Raw genomic sequence first — 12042 nt, 5'->3', positions numbered from 1 at the left:
AACAGTGACTTCACATAAAGCATTCTGAGGTTCCCGTGTTACTTGAAAAATAACACCAAAAGTCACCAACCTGACTTTAAACCTTATGCAGTCTGCATGCATCAAAGAACAGAAATAGAGTGTGTAAGTTCTGAAGCAGTACAACAAAAATAAAAAATGGAGTGAAGAAAAAGAAACACCTTTCAATCAATTTAAAAGAATGAACAGAGATAAAAAAAGAACCAGAAAAAAGAAGACACAGAAAACAGAAAATAAGATGGAGAGAAATCTGTGTCTATCCAAAGCTCTACCAAATGTGAACCTAGCCCTAAGCTGCTTACAGGAAATGTGAGGACAGGGATATAGGTCAAGAGTCCCTGTCATGCAGGCTGAAACCATAGACAAGGGAAGCAAGCAGCAGAGCATGGCCCTGGCCCCAGGGTGTAGCCAGGAGGGGAGGGAGGGGTGGAAAAAGCAGATGAGAGACCCAGAGCGAGGAGCCCGAACCCATGGGCGGCAAGATTCTCCACAACAGTACCTGCCACAAAAAAGTCAGGTAAGCAGAGGCCACAAAAGGGGCCACTGGGTGTGACCAGGAAGTGGCCAGGGACCTCTGGGCGAGCAGGCAGGAGTAGGGGGTGACATCATCTCTGGAGAGGAGAGCAGGGACAGACCGGGTGGGCTCTTCCTTGTGAAGCCCTAGCAGGGACGTGATGCGCCATCCTGGGGGGTCAGGGAGAAGCAGGGACAAAGGAGAGGCAGACAGGTGTGTCGTAGCTGCAGTGGGGAACTGGGGCGCAGGGAGGCAGCCAGGGCAGGAGCAATGGGTCGGGCTGATGGTGGGCACGTGGCCCAAGGGAGCAGGCGTGGGTTTCCCAGGGCTGCGTGGTAAGGGAGGGCAGAAAGAGCCCGGAATTTCGGAATAATGGCAAGTCCACGGGGGTCTTCGGGTATGCAGCTGTGTAGATGGTGAATAGCTGGGAGGTGAGGCTGGAGGGCGAGGGCGGGGCTGGTGGTCCAGGAGCTGACGTCACAGGCTTTGGTTAACCAATCACCAGCCCCGGAGAACGCCAGTCGCCCTGGGGCAGGCCAGCTTGCACACGGGCCTTGGGAGGTGGCTACCAAGAGGCTCAGCAACAGTAAACCTTGGCAATTGTTTCTTTGTTCTGTTTTGTTCTGCCAAACACAAGCACCACAGCAGTCCCCACCTGGAAGCCCATCCCACTGATGGCGGCCCCTCCCTCCCCGCCCCGCCCCCAGGGAATGGGATGGGGTCAGGGTAGCCCTCAGGCACCACAAGGGTCATCACAGAAATGACAGCTCCCCGTGCACACCCAGGAAGTGGACACTGCTGTTTTCTGAAGTGAGCGTCCTCACCCGATTTTCATTCTCCACTTATTATCTACCTGGGGTGTGGGAGACCGCAAGGCGAGATGTTTTTATGCTCCGCTTCCGACCGCACCCTGAAAAACCCTCACATTTCCGAGCGTTCTCTCGATGTTCCCAAAATACACGTAGTACAGAGCACAGATATCTAATACCAGAAAGTCCTTTATGAGGACGGTGACGACGACGGAACCAAACCCACCCTAGAGGTCAACCCACTTCTAACAGTCTTTTCAGTCCACTTACAACTTTATAGATTTTAAAGATAATACACCCTGATAAAAAAAAATTCCGATAGCGCAGAAATGAATAAAAGACAGACAAAAGGCCTCTGTACTCGGGGTTAGGCACTCGGGATGGGGGAAGGGTCAGGTCTGCGAGCCACACACATTAATTAGTAGGTAATAAAAACCAGTTATTTTACCTTTTGAAGCTGCGGATCCCACATACATTTGGCCCTGCTTTGGCCTCTAACCTCCTTTAATCCCCTTTCAGAATCCACACCAATTTCCTGTCACCACCTCACCCGCCTCACTCGACAGTGCAATTCTTTCGGCACCTTCTGTGTGATACCAGCATTGTTAATCCAGCTTGCAGGACCGCATCTGTCTTGTTTTCTTTTTTTTTTCTTGGCTGACGGGCACGAGGTGGGCCCAGCAGTGACCCGGGCTGTCATGGGCTAGTCTGGCCACGGGGTTCTATTCCCGACAGGTTTCCTTGGGGAAAACCCTTCCTGTTCCTTGTCAAGCAGGGGCCTCTCTAAGCTCAACTTCCCTTCTACCAGCAAGAGCTCACCATGAGTCCCACCTGCCCTGTTCCGAAGGTAGGTTCTGGGAGCAGGGCCTTTGGGTACCATCCCGCTTCTGACACTTCCTAAGGGTGTGACTTCTGGACAGTTATTCAACGTAAATGAACTAATATATGGAAAGTGCTCAGAATGGTGCCTGGCCCATAGGAAGCGCTGGGGGAGACTGGTCAAGACAGGCACTGGTGCCCGGGTGCCCTGGCTGGGCAGCTGAGCGGGTCAGAGCACCCTCTCCACACGGCAAGGTTGCCGGGTTCGACGACCAGTCAGGGCACATGAGAATCACGCAATGAATGCATGAATGGGTAGAACAACAAATCGATGTTTCTCTCTCTTTCTCTCTCTTCCTCTATCTCTAAAATCAATAAATAAAAACTGAAAAAAAAAAGGGGGGGGGGCACTGGCCAGGCAGCTGCAGACAGACCCCTCTGAGGCTGGCGAAAACTATGGGTCTTCCCCTCAGAAAAGTGCACACACACAGACGTAACCCTCTGCACGGTGGTAGCTGGGACTGAAGCCCACACACAGACTGCAATGCTCCTGGATCCCCAGGTTCAGACCTTGGGTCCTCGCTACAGTGACAAGAGAATCTCGGGGACAACCAGGCCATGGCGATTCTTCAAGTATTTCACCCACACGGGCAAACTGTTCTGCAGATTCCTTCCACCCTCCTTTTGGGTTCCCCTTTTCTGCAAAAATGTTACACTTTTCTTCCCCAAGGCCCTTTTCGGCCCTGGCCAGTATTTCTTTTGCCTCAGGCCAGACCCTTAAGACAATCTTCTCTGTGTGCAACCAAGCTCCACACGCTTTTTGTGAATCGTTCTGTTCCTTGTCCGAAGCTCTCAGGGTCTAGTCCCTCTTCACCACTTCCCGAAGTCAGACCAGAGCGTGGCCGAGAGCTGCTGCACCAAAGGCACCTCCGAGGTGGGTGCTGCATAAGCCTAGGTCCTCAATAAACCTGGAGGCTGAACCAACCAGCAAGAGCCCAAGATCCCCAAGGCCAGAAGGAACCAGTGAGTTGACCTGATTCCCTCGTCACCCACAGCAACAACTTGCCCGAGGTCACTGGGCTCGTTCACAGTGAAGCCTCTCGGGTCTGAACTTTGATTCCATCAGCATTTCTCAGACTTGACCCTGCACACAAGTCTTGCTAAAACGCAGGCTCAGCAGGTCTGCCCCGGGGCCTGAGAGTCTGCATTTCCAACCAGCTCCCAGGAGTTGGTAATGCTGATGGTGCGCAGACCACAAGGAGCTGCAAGGGTTTAGGTCAAGGTTAATGGGCTGTCCCACCCACCTTGGCCCGTAACTGTTCAAATGCCCTTTCTTCAGACAGGCCTCCCTGCCTTTTCCTCCCCGACTGTCAGCTCCCATGGCCTCCACACTCCTTCCTTTGAAGCACTGGCAACAACTGTAATTAAAGAGCATTTGTGTAATTATTAGTTTAATGCCTGTCTCCCAGGGAGACTGCAAGCTCCACGCGGACGGGACTGGCTCAGCGACTGGGAAATCTCACTGTTGACAAAAGGATGGCTGCTGGGGTCTGGAATGGCCTGGGCCCACACCCTGCAGGGGGTGGGTGTGGTGTACACATGAGGAAAACAACTTCTGTTGGCCTCAAGGACAACAGTGACGTCGTACCAGCTTTAAAATTCCCACCTGCTTCAACCCTGGCCCTGGCTGGTGTGGCTCCGTGGACTGAGTGCGGGCCTGTGAACCAAAGGGACACTGGTTCGATCTCCAGTCAGGACATGTGCTTGGGTTGCCGGCTCGGTCCCCAGTAGGGGACGCATGAGAGGCAACCACACATTGATATTTCTCTCCCTCTCTGCCTCCCTTGCCCTCTCTCTAAAAATAAATAAAGTGTTTAAAAAAATACGATTTTCACCAGTTTCAAATCCATGACAACCCTAATTTAAGCTGAAAAGCATACTCCCCCTGGCCCCCCCCAAAGTTTTCCTAAAGCTTTATCAGGTGGAAAATAGTCTCAATTGCACTAATCACTCTGCTTGGAAAACAGTTAAGCCCCCCAAATAAACACCCCCTAGAGTCTCCCTGTAAGGGCCCTGGCAGCGAAAGCAAGGGGCACACTCCCTGACCAGCCTCACTCTTCCCCTGCAGACCAGCTGCTTTCTCTTCCAGCTTTCCCGCTGCCACCCCTTTGAGGAGCCCCAACACTCCGAGTGCCACCTCCTCGGTGTGGGCAGAGATGTCCGACCTCGCCATCCCCAACCACCTCCGGGAGGCCACGTTTGCAGTCAGCCTGCCTGGGTTCCAACGCCAGCTCTGTGCCCTCAGACGAGCTACTCGACCCCCCTGTGCTTCAGCCCACCCCCCCCATCTGCCAAGTGGAAATCTACATCGTAGCTGGCAACTGCAAGAACTAAGGGAGATGATATTCGTAAAGTGCTTTGCCAAGCCTGGCCCAAGAAATATAATTAGTATCATTCTCCCATATCCAGTCCTCGCTATTGTCTTGCACAAGTCCCCACCCTTTGGCTCCACCCCACTCAGGGTTTACTCTTCCTGGCTCCTCTTGCCTCACCTGTCAGGAGCTTGCATAAAGCAATGACTCACTGCAAAACTCGGCGGCTCCCTCCATCAATCACTTCCCTGTCCCTGCGTCCTTGCATCAGTCATAGGTCTGTCCCTTCTGGGAGGGAAATCTCTTGCCGAATATCCAGTACATTTATTCACAACAAGTATTTACCGAGGGCCCTCTACCTGCCAGGCCCTGTTCCGGGCACAGGGGTGGGTGTCTTGATGCACGAAGACAGACTTTGACCCTCCTGAAATGATGTTGTACAAAGGGCTCTAATCCACCCAGAGAGGTCAGGTCCTTACACCCCCACCTTCTCCCCAGACCAGTTGCAAGTACCAAAGGATAAAGAAAGAATTCCAGATCTTAAAAAAAAAATAGCGCTAAGTGTGACTTGAGAACAGCCTGTTCAACTGGTAGACTTTGAAGAAGTCTGTGTGGAATCAGCCGGAAGCACCCCTAGCAGTCACGGGGCCCGTCCAACCCTCGGGGCAGTCTGCAAGTAACACACTAGGAAAATGAGGCTCCCGTCACCCGTCTCACGCATCACCTGTCTCACACGCAGAGCATCTGCCCATGGTTTCATGTTCGCAAAGCCAGGAAGGGCTCCCCAGCAGGCAGAGAGGCAGCAGCCTCATGGAAAGAGCACTGGAAATGAACTCGGAAGGCTCGGGGTCAAGTGCTGGCTCTGCCGTTTACTGCGGGCCTCCAGGCATCAAGCTGGTCTCCTGCCTCAGTTTCTTTTTACACAACCTCTAAGCATCTCTTCTGGCTTTAAAACCCAGGGGCTGGGATCAACCATCACCGACAGGCCACTCGGCAGACTCACAGCTCCCTTAATTCCACAGAACCAGCCCCTGCCCTGGGACTGGGGAGGGGGGTACACAAGCCAGATGGGGAGCCTGCGGGGGGCATGCTCCGACTCCCTACACCCCCAATTCCACCTGCACTTACTTATTCCCTGCTAGGGTCAGGATCCAGCTTTCCAAGCACAACTCCGGGAGAAGCGTCTCCAAGCCGAAAGGCAAATCTAAAATAGAAGTTGTACGAAATCTCTGGTGGGCCCATTCGTCTCTCTTCCTCCAACTTGAAACCCACTCTCCAGACCTTGCCTGTCTTCTTGTCTCTAGACATAAAAATAAGGCTCGCCAGTGGGAATGGAAATGACCCTCAAGTACAGAACCGATGACCTGCTGGCCACACACCATAGAGCAGACTCACCCCGGGGATCTGCTCTGAGGAGAAGAGTGAGACTCCAACTCCCACTTCGCCTCACTGTGTCTATCACCAAAGGCACACAGGAGAGCCTGGAGGGAGGACTATACCACCCAAAGGCCCCCCACCCAACAGCCAGCAGCCTACACACACTGCCCTCGGGCCAGAAAGCCAAGTTTTGCAGGTTACTGCAGCCCTAATTCAGTGGAAACTGCAGGTGACCGATTAAGAGGTCCCGTTCCAAGATGGGCAGGCGCCTGGCACAAGGTGACACTTGGCCGGAGCGCCACCTGATGAAACCACCAGAAAAGCTCTGGAAAATAACATTCACTTTAAAACAAATGAGAAAGGGACAGCCATACTTAGTCTCCAAGATGAAAACCAGACAGGCCCACAGCTTTGATCACGAACACGAAGGATATGTATGTCTCCCGGCACTGGGGGTGGGGGGGGTTCTTGCCCTCCCCACCTGGCCCAGCAGGTCCTTCGAAAGCTCTCTACTTGGCAGGCACGAACTCTGCCTGTTGTTACTTACACGTATTCAAAGGCAGGGCTGAAAGAGTAGCTTCAAAGTTGGCTGGGTGACCCTCAAGGGTGCAAAGTCCTTCTCCGAACACCTGTGGGAAAATTTGGCAAATTTCCCAGGAGCCCACTGAAAATGGTTATATTCCCCTCCAGATCGCAGCCGGCTGGGATTTAGGACACTCGGCAAGCAGCACCAGGGAGGTCCTGGAGAATGGTCCCTCCCTGGAACGGCCAGCACCTCGCAGGGTCCCCACGGAAAGGCGGTGAGGCTAAGGCTGCGCCTTGCCCCAACCATCGCGGAGCATAGAGAGACATTAATGACTGTTTTGGGTTAGTTAAAACCCACGCAAGCACCTCTCTGGCCTCTTAAATCTTCCCAAACTACAGCTCAGACTGGAGGCAAACAGTGGCAGCGACCATAAAAGTCATCTTAAAAGGCAAGTTGGAAAAAAAAACAAAACCAAAAAAAAACCCCCCGATACGCACTAGTTAGCAAGTCCGCGGTTAGGGGGACGGTGGCAGAGGGCCGGATCTGCGGGATCCGCGCGCCGGGGTAGAGACGCAAGGCTGCCCCAACGGTCCCCCGGCCCCCCGCGCTCAACCTGGCAGCCTCGAGGCCCCCAATCTGACGCGGAGGATCACACCCCCATCTCTGTCCAATTAGGAAAATGACCGCGAGGAGACGTTGAGAGTGGGCGACTAGGAAGGAGGACTGAGACTCGGGGGACTCGGGACAGGCCCGTGGGGACCCGGCCAGCCGGCGAGCGTCTTCAACAGGTCCCCGGCTAAGGCGCCCCGACGCCGTTCCGGCGGGGGCGCCAGGGCGCACGGCTGCCCTCGGGGACCCCCGAGCCCCCGGAGGCGCGCTCCGCCCTCCCCCACCCCGGGTGTCGGGGACGCGCGGGCCACCCCACCCGCCCGGAGAGTAAAGTTTGTGGGCAGCGGAGGGGCGGGGCGGCGCGGCTGGGGGGTGAAACTTTGAGTCCCGGGCGGGCGGCGGGGGGGAGCGCGCCGGCGCCGGGACACCCACGTGCGGGCCCCGCAGCAGCAGCCGCCGCCGCCGCCGCCACGGCCCGGGCCTCCTGCGCGGCCGCCGCCACCGCGGCGCTTTCCTTTCATTTCTGCTTCTCTCTCTCTCTCTCTCTCTCTCTCTTCCTCTCTCCTCCGTCTCCCGTTCGCGCGCTCGCCTCCCTCCCTTCCCCCTCCTCCCAGCTCCCGCCCCCCCCCACCCCAGACGCCATCTCTCCCTCTCTCCCTCCAGCTCGCCGGCAGGAGGGAATGTGGAAGTGAAAGGGAAAGACGACATGTTTGCGGCGCTGCGCGGGCCTGCGCGCGGCCGTCCCCGGGGACAGGCGGGGGGCGGGCCGGCCCCGGCCGCAGCGACCCACCCCCGCGCCCCCCGCGCCCCCGCCGCCGCCCGCCTGCCCGACCGCCCACCCGCCCGGGGCTGCGGGGCCGGGGCCGCGCGGGACACTCACCCTGGTCCGGGCGCGGCTCCTGGGCTGGGGCCCTCGGCGGGCCGGGGGCTCCTGCTACCCACCGCCCGGGCTGCTGCTGCGCGCCCGCCGCCGCCTCCACGCGCGCCCGCCGCCCGCTCCGCCGCCCGCCCGCCCTCCGCGGCTCTCCCTCTCTCTCTCCGTCTCTCTCTCTCTCTCTCCCCTCCTCTCTCTCTCCGTCTCTCTCTCTCTCTCTCTCTCTTGCTCTCTCCTCTCCCTCCCTGGAAGAAGGGAATGAGGCAGGGCTGACGTGAAGGGATGCAAAACAGCTCCTCCTAAGCCAGCTCGCAGAGGAAGAGAGACAGAAAAGCAGCCCTTTTATCTCTCTTTTGTTTTCTCACTTCCTTCCACCCCCCCACCCCCTCCTGTCAGCCCAAGTTTTCTTTTCTCTTTCCACCGCAGACAGGATTTTTTTCTTCCTCTCTTTCTCTGCCTTTCGGTTCAACTCTCCCACTCAAATGGAAAGCCTGGAGGGTTTGCGGCCCCCCTCCCGTTTCTTTTCTTCCCTCTTTTCTTCCTTCTTCCTCCTTTCTTATTTCTCTAAAAGGGTTTTGTTGGCTGTGGGAGTTTCGTTTGAAAATCAAGTCACGCCTTTTTTTCCTCCTTTTCTTTCTCTCTCTCTTTTTTTTCTCCTTTCAGAAAAGGGGAACAAAGATGAAGTGAAGCGGGGGAGAGGGGCAGCGGCAGCGCCTCTCATGGAAATGGGGGGGGGGCGGCCCGGCACAAAGGGGCCCCAGGGACTGCGCGCCCCCTCAGACCCGGGGAAGCCTGGGGCGTCTTCAGGAAGGGGAGACGGGAGGTGGGGGGCGCGGCTCCGGGTGCCGCCCAGTCGCCCCTCCCCGGCCCCGAGGTGGAAGGCTGGGTGTGTTCTTTACTCCTGTATTTTTAAAGTAGGCAGATGGGCTCGGAGCAGGCGTCCCCGCACCGCGCTGAACTGTAAAAGAGCCTTGAAACAGCTGTCGGCAGAGCCCTGGACAGCCAGGCTCGAGGGAGCGGCGCGGGCGGCGAGCGCGCGCCCTGCCCGCGTGGGGACCGGGCGGGGGGGAGCCGGGGTCGTCGTCCTTTCGTGGAGCCTCCAATCCCAGGGCCTGGGCCTCGGCCCGGGCCCCGCTCGCACTGCTGGGGGCGCCGAGGCGTGGCCGTTCTCCGCGCAGGGTCAGGCCCTTGTGCCTCCCTGCAGGAGGCTTGGCACAGCCTGGCCTCCCTTCAGCTCCCCCGCAGGCTGGACCCTCGGCCTCCAACCAGCAAGGCCCACCCCTCCGGAGCCGCGTCTTGACGCCCAGGCTGTCCTCGGAACGGAGCGGGGCAGAGCCACCACGAAGGGTCAATTATTCATGGGGCGCCTGGGCGTGCTCCCAAGACCTGCTCTGCCCTTGGCTTCTCTGGGGAAGTGGGGAGATGACAGGGGAAAAGTTCCCAGAGCAAAGTTGGCCACATTTCTCATTTTTCCAAGTAAGTATTGAGCACCTGCTGGATGCCTGGGCCTCGGACTGGGGCTGCCCCCAGGGGCTGGGGAAAAAAAACGTGAGGTCTCCGTGGGTGCCCCCTCTCGCCCCCGCCACTCAACCCCCCAGAGTTTCCGCAGGAAACAATGCCGGAGAAGGCTGCAGCTTCGAGACCATGTCAGGGAGAGGAAGGAAAGCCTGGATCCTTGCCTCCTGCCTCTCTTCCTTCTCTTCCTTCCTCCCGGCTGCATCTCCTTGGCTCCACCCCTTCTCATCAATTCCTCCCACACTTCCCTGCTTTCCCTGGCTTTTCACTAGAGGGTCCCTTCTCCCAGCAAGGAGCAGATGCTGAGCCCCATTGTCTCTCCCCCAGTGACTGCAGCCTCCCCGGACCGACCTGCTGCTCTTCGCCCCTCCCCCGCAGCCAGGAGGCCTGGGCCTTCTGTGACTGGGGAGCCCCAGAGCCATGCCCCTCACCCCACCCTAAACCAGCTCCTGGGGATGACTTTAGTCACTCAGAACATTATTTGTTTCTGACTGAGAGTGAGAAAACAGGAGCGTGAGACTTGGCTTGAGTGAGGAGGACTCAAGACCAAGGTGTCAATGTCAGCGCCCTGAACATTCCCCCCTCTGTGACCCCAGAGCCTGCGCCCACTCTGCCCTCTTCCTAGGAAGCCACGTTTCCGTCGTCGTATGTTCTCCCGCTTAGTGTACCGAAGCTGCATCCTTCAAACAAAGCACGACGCAGCTCTGACAGGCAAGCGTTCATTGAACAGATGCCGCCTGAGCATCGACTGGGTGCGTGCTCTCGTGCTGGGTGCAAGGGACCCCCAGCGCCCCTGGCCCTGGATGAGGCCTTGCAGACCCAGGAAGCAGCAAGAAGACAAGCAGCCACAATACCAGGGAATGTACGTCAAGAGGAACCAAGGAACATGGAAGCGGGTGCTCAGGGGTGGCTTCCTGGAGAAGGTCACATGTAGATGGGCAGGCCTGTGCCAAGCAAATGTGTGGGCCGGCACAGCGTGTCCAAAGCCCCCAGGGCAGGAGAGCACATTCTTCCTGATGCTGGGAACTGACACAAGTAATCTCTGCGGGGTGGGTGCATGTGGGGGGGCAGGGAGTGAGGGCAGTGTCAGGGCATGTGTGTGGGGGGGGCAGTAGGGAATGTGACCCTGAGGACCAGGCGTCAGGGGAGGAAGGAAGGCAGCAGATACCAGGGAGACATTCCCATTTCAGCCTCTCCCACTTGCTAACTTCATGCACTTGGGTTCCTAAAGCCTCCATGAATAACTTAGACTCAGTTTCCTCACTTACAAAACAGGGGAAAGCAGGTCAGTGGACTGCAAAGGCAGCGACTTCCGATGAAGGGCCCAGGCCTCCTTGCTGCATGCCCCCGGGCGATTGGCCTCTCTGAGTCTCTGTTTTCTCACCTGTAAAATGGGTATGAAAACACCCGTCTCCCCAGGATTGCTGTGAAGCCAACACGAGCCCGTGGGCAGGGTGGTATCTGGTGAAGAGTGTCGATACATGGTAGCTTTCCTTCATTAGTTTTATAAATCAGGGCGTGACAGGAAGGTGCCTTTACTACCTTAAAATGAGATTATGCTCTGGGTTGAAACCAGAATGACTCACCAAGTCAGAAACGGGATGAACCCTCTGCGGAGGAAGCAGTCATTGAAAGATGCTGTGTGTCCGGGATGGGGGACACCTACGTCTCATCCCGGTGGCCAAGGTGTTATCTCAGGGAGTGTGACTGGGGTGTGGAGACTGATTACCAAGGGCTGGCCACATCTGTGGAGGAGCAGCCTGCCGAAAGGACGAACGGGGGTCAGAAAAGAGGGACCCTGGGAGCGGGTACCTGGCTGAATTTGCCCAGTGGAGAGAACGAGACTGTGGAAGAGTGAAGGGGAGAAAGGATTATTGACTCCTCTGGAGTCTGATGTAAATCTTAGCCTTTTGCTTGGGTTCCTCATTCCCCGAGGAACATGCAAGTGAACTGGGCACCTGCACCTGCCCCTGGATCTGGGCACACCGGTGTTCCAAGTCCTGTACTGTAGTCATTTTGCACGTCTATTTATTCTTTACAACACAAGTTCATTGTGAAAGAACAGGAAAGTCAGCTGAGCAAAACGGAAAAGGGACCCCCATAGAGCCATTATAGTTTGGTGTGTGTCTGCGGACATTTATACCCACGAATTCACATGGAAATGCACATAATAAAACTATACAAAGTAAACGTTGCCCCACAAAGGAGTGACTACACAGGTAGATACGTTATTTTTAGAAAACTAACAAAAATGAAGCAACCCTATACCTACTGCATTGCAGCCACTTTCACCCAATGCTATGTCACAAAAATATCTTTCCCTGTCTCCAAACATGCTCATTATTGTTCTCATTATCTTTCTTAATGAACACCATTTCATGACACGCTTGCATCTTAATTTGTGTAAATCCATTGTCGGGCTTGTGGGATGTTGCCAGTTTTTCACTCTTACAGGCCATCTGTGATGAATATACTGTCACCTTTGTGACAGGTAGATGTCATATTGTGAGGGGACCAAGGCACAAGAATCTGAAAAAGGAGTCCCAAGGTCACGGCCATGGGGTGGTGAGACAGGATTTGCAGCCCGTGTCCAGTTGGTAGTTCCTGTG

At 56.2% G+C, this 12042-nt stretch overlaps 1 protein-coding gene across 4 annotated transcripts in view; it reads right to left on the bottom strand.

Annotated features, from left to right (window-relative positions):
- ZNF710 (zinc finger protein 710) overlaps positions 1 to 8620 on the bottom strand; it is a 49359-nt gene extending 40739 nt beyond the window's left edge. Inside the window, exons 1-3 of one of the 4 annotated variants that reach the window (XM_037145009.2) lie at positions 7925 to 8620; positions 6457 to 6538; positions 5661 to 5736 (exon numbers count right to left, since the gene is read on the bottom strand). The gene's annotated coding sequence lies outside the window, so the exon portion shown is untranslated. Of the gene's footprint in view, positions 1 to 5660; positions 5737 to 6456; positions 6539 to 6932; positions 7333 to 7924 lie in introns of those variants that run through there. The other 3 variants (XM_037145007.2, XM_037145008.2, XM_037145010.2) reach the window with 3 other exon arrangements.
- Positions 8621 to 12042: the final 3422 nt, after the last annotated feature.

The sequence above is a fragment of the Artibeus jamaicensis genome, unplaced genomic scaffold (genome assembly GCF_021234435.1).
Source record: "Artibeus jamaicensis isolate MK-2021 breed Jamaican fruit bat unplaced genomic scaffold, CSHL_Jam_final scaffold_612, whole genome shotgun sequence".
Classification (NCBI taxonomy): domain Eukaryota; kingdom Metazoa; phylum Chordata; class Mammalia; order Chiroptera; family Phyllostomidae; genus Artibeus; species Artibeus jamaicensis.
The sequence above is the reverse complement of the archived record's forward strand: the minus strand, read 5'-3'. Positions and strand labels throughout refer to the sequence as shown.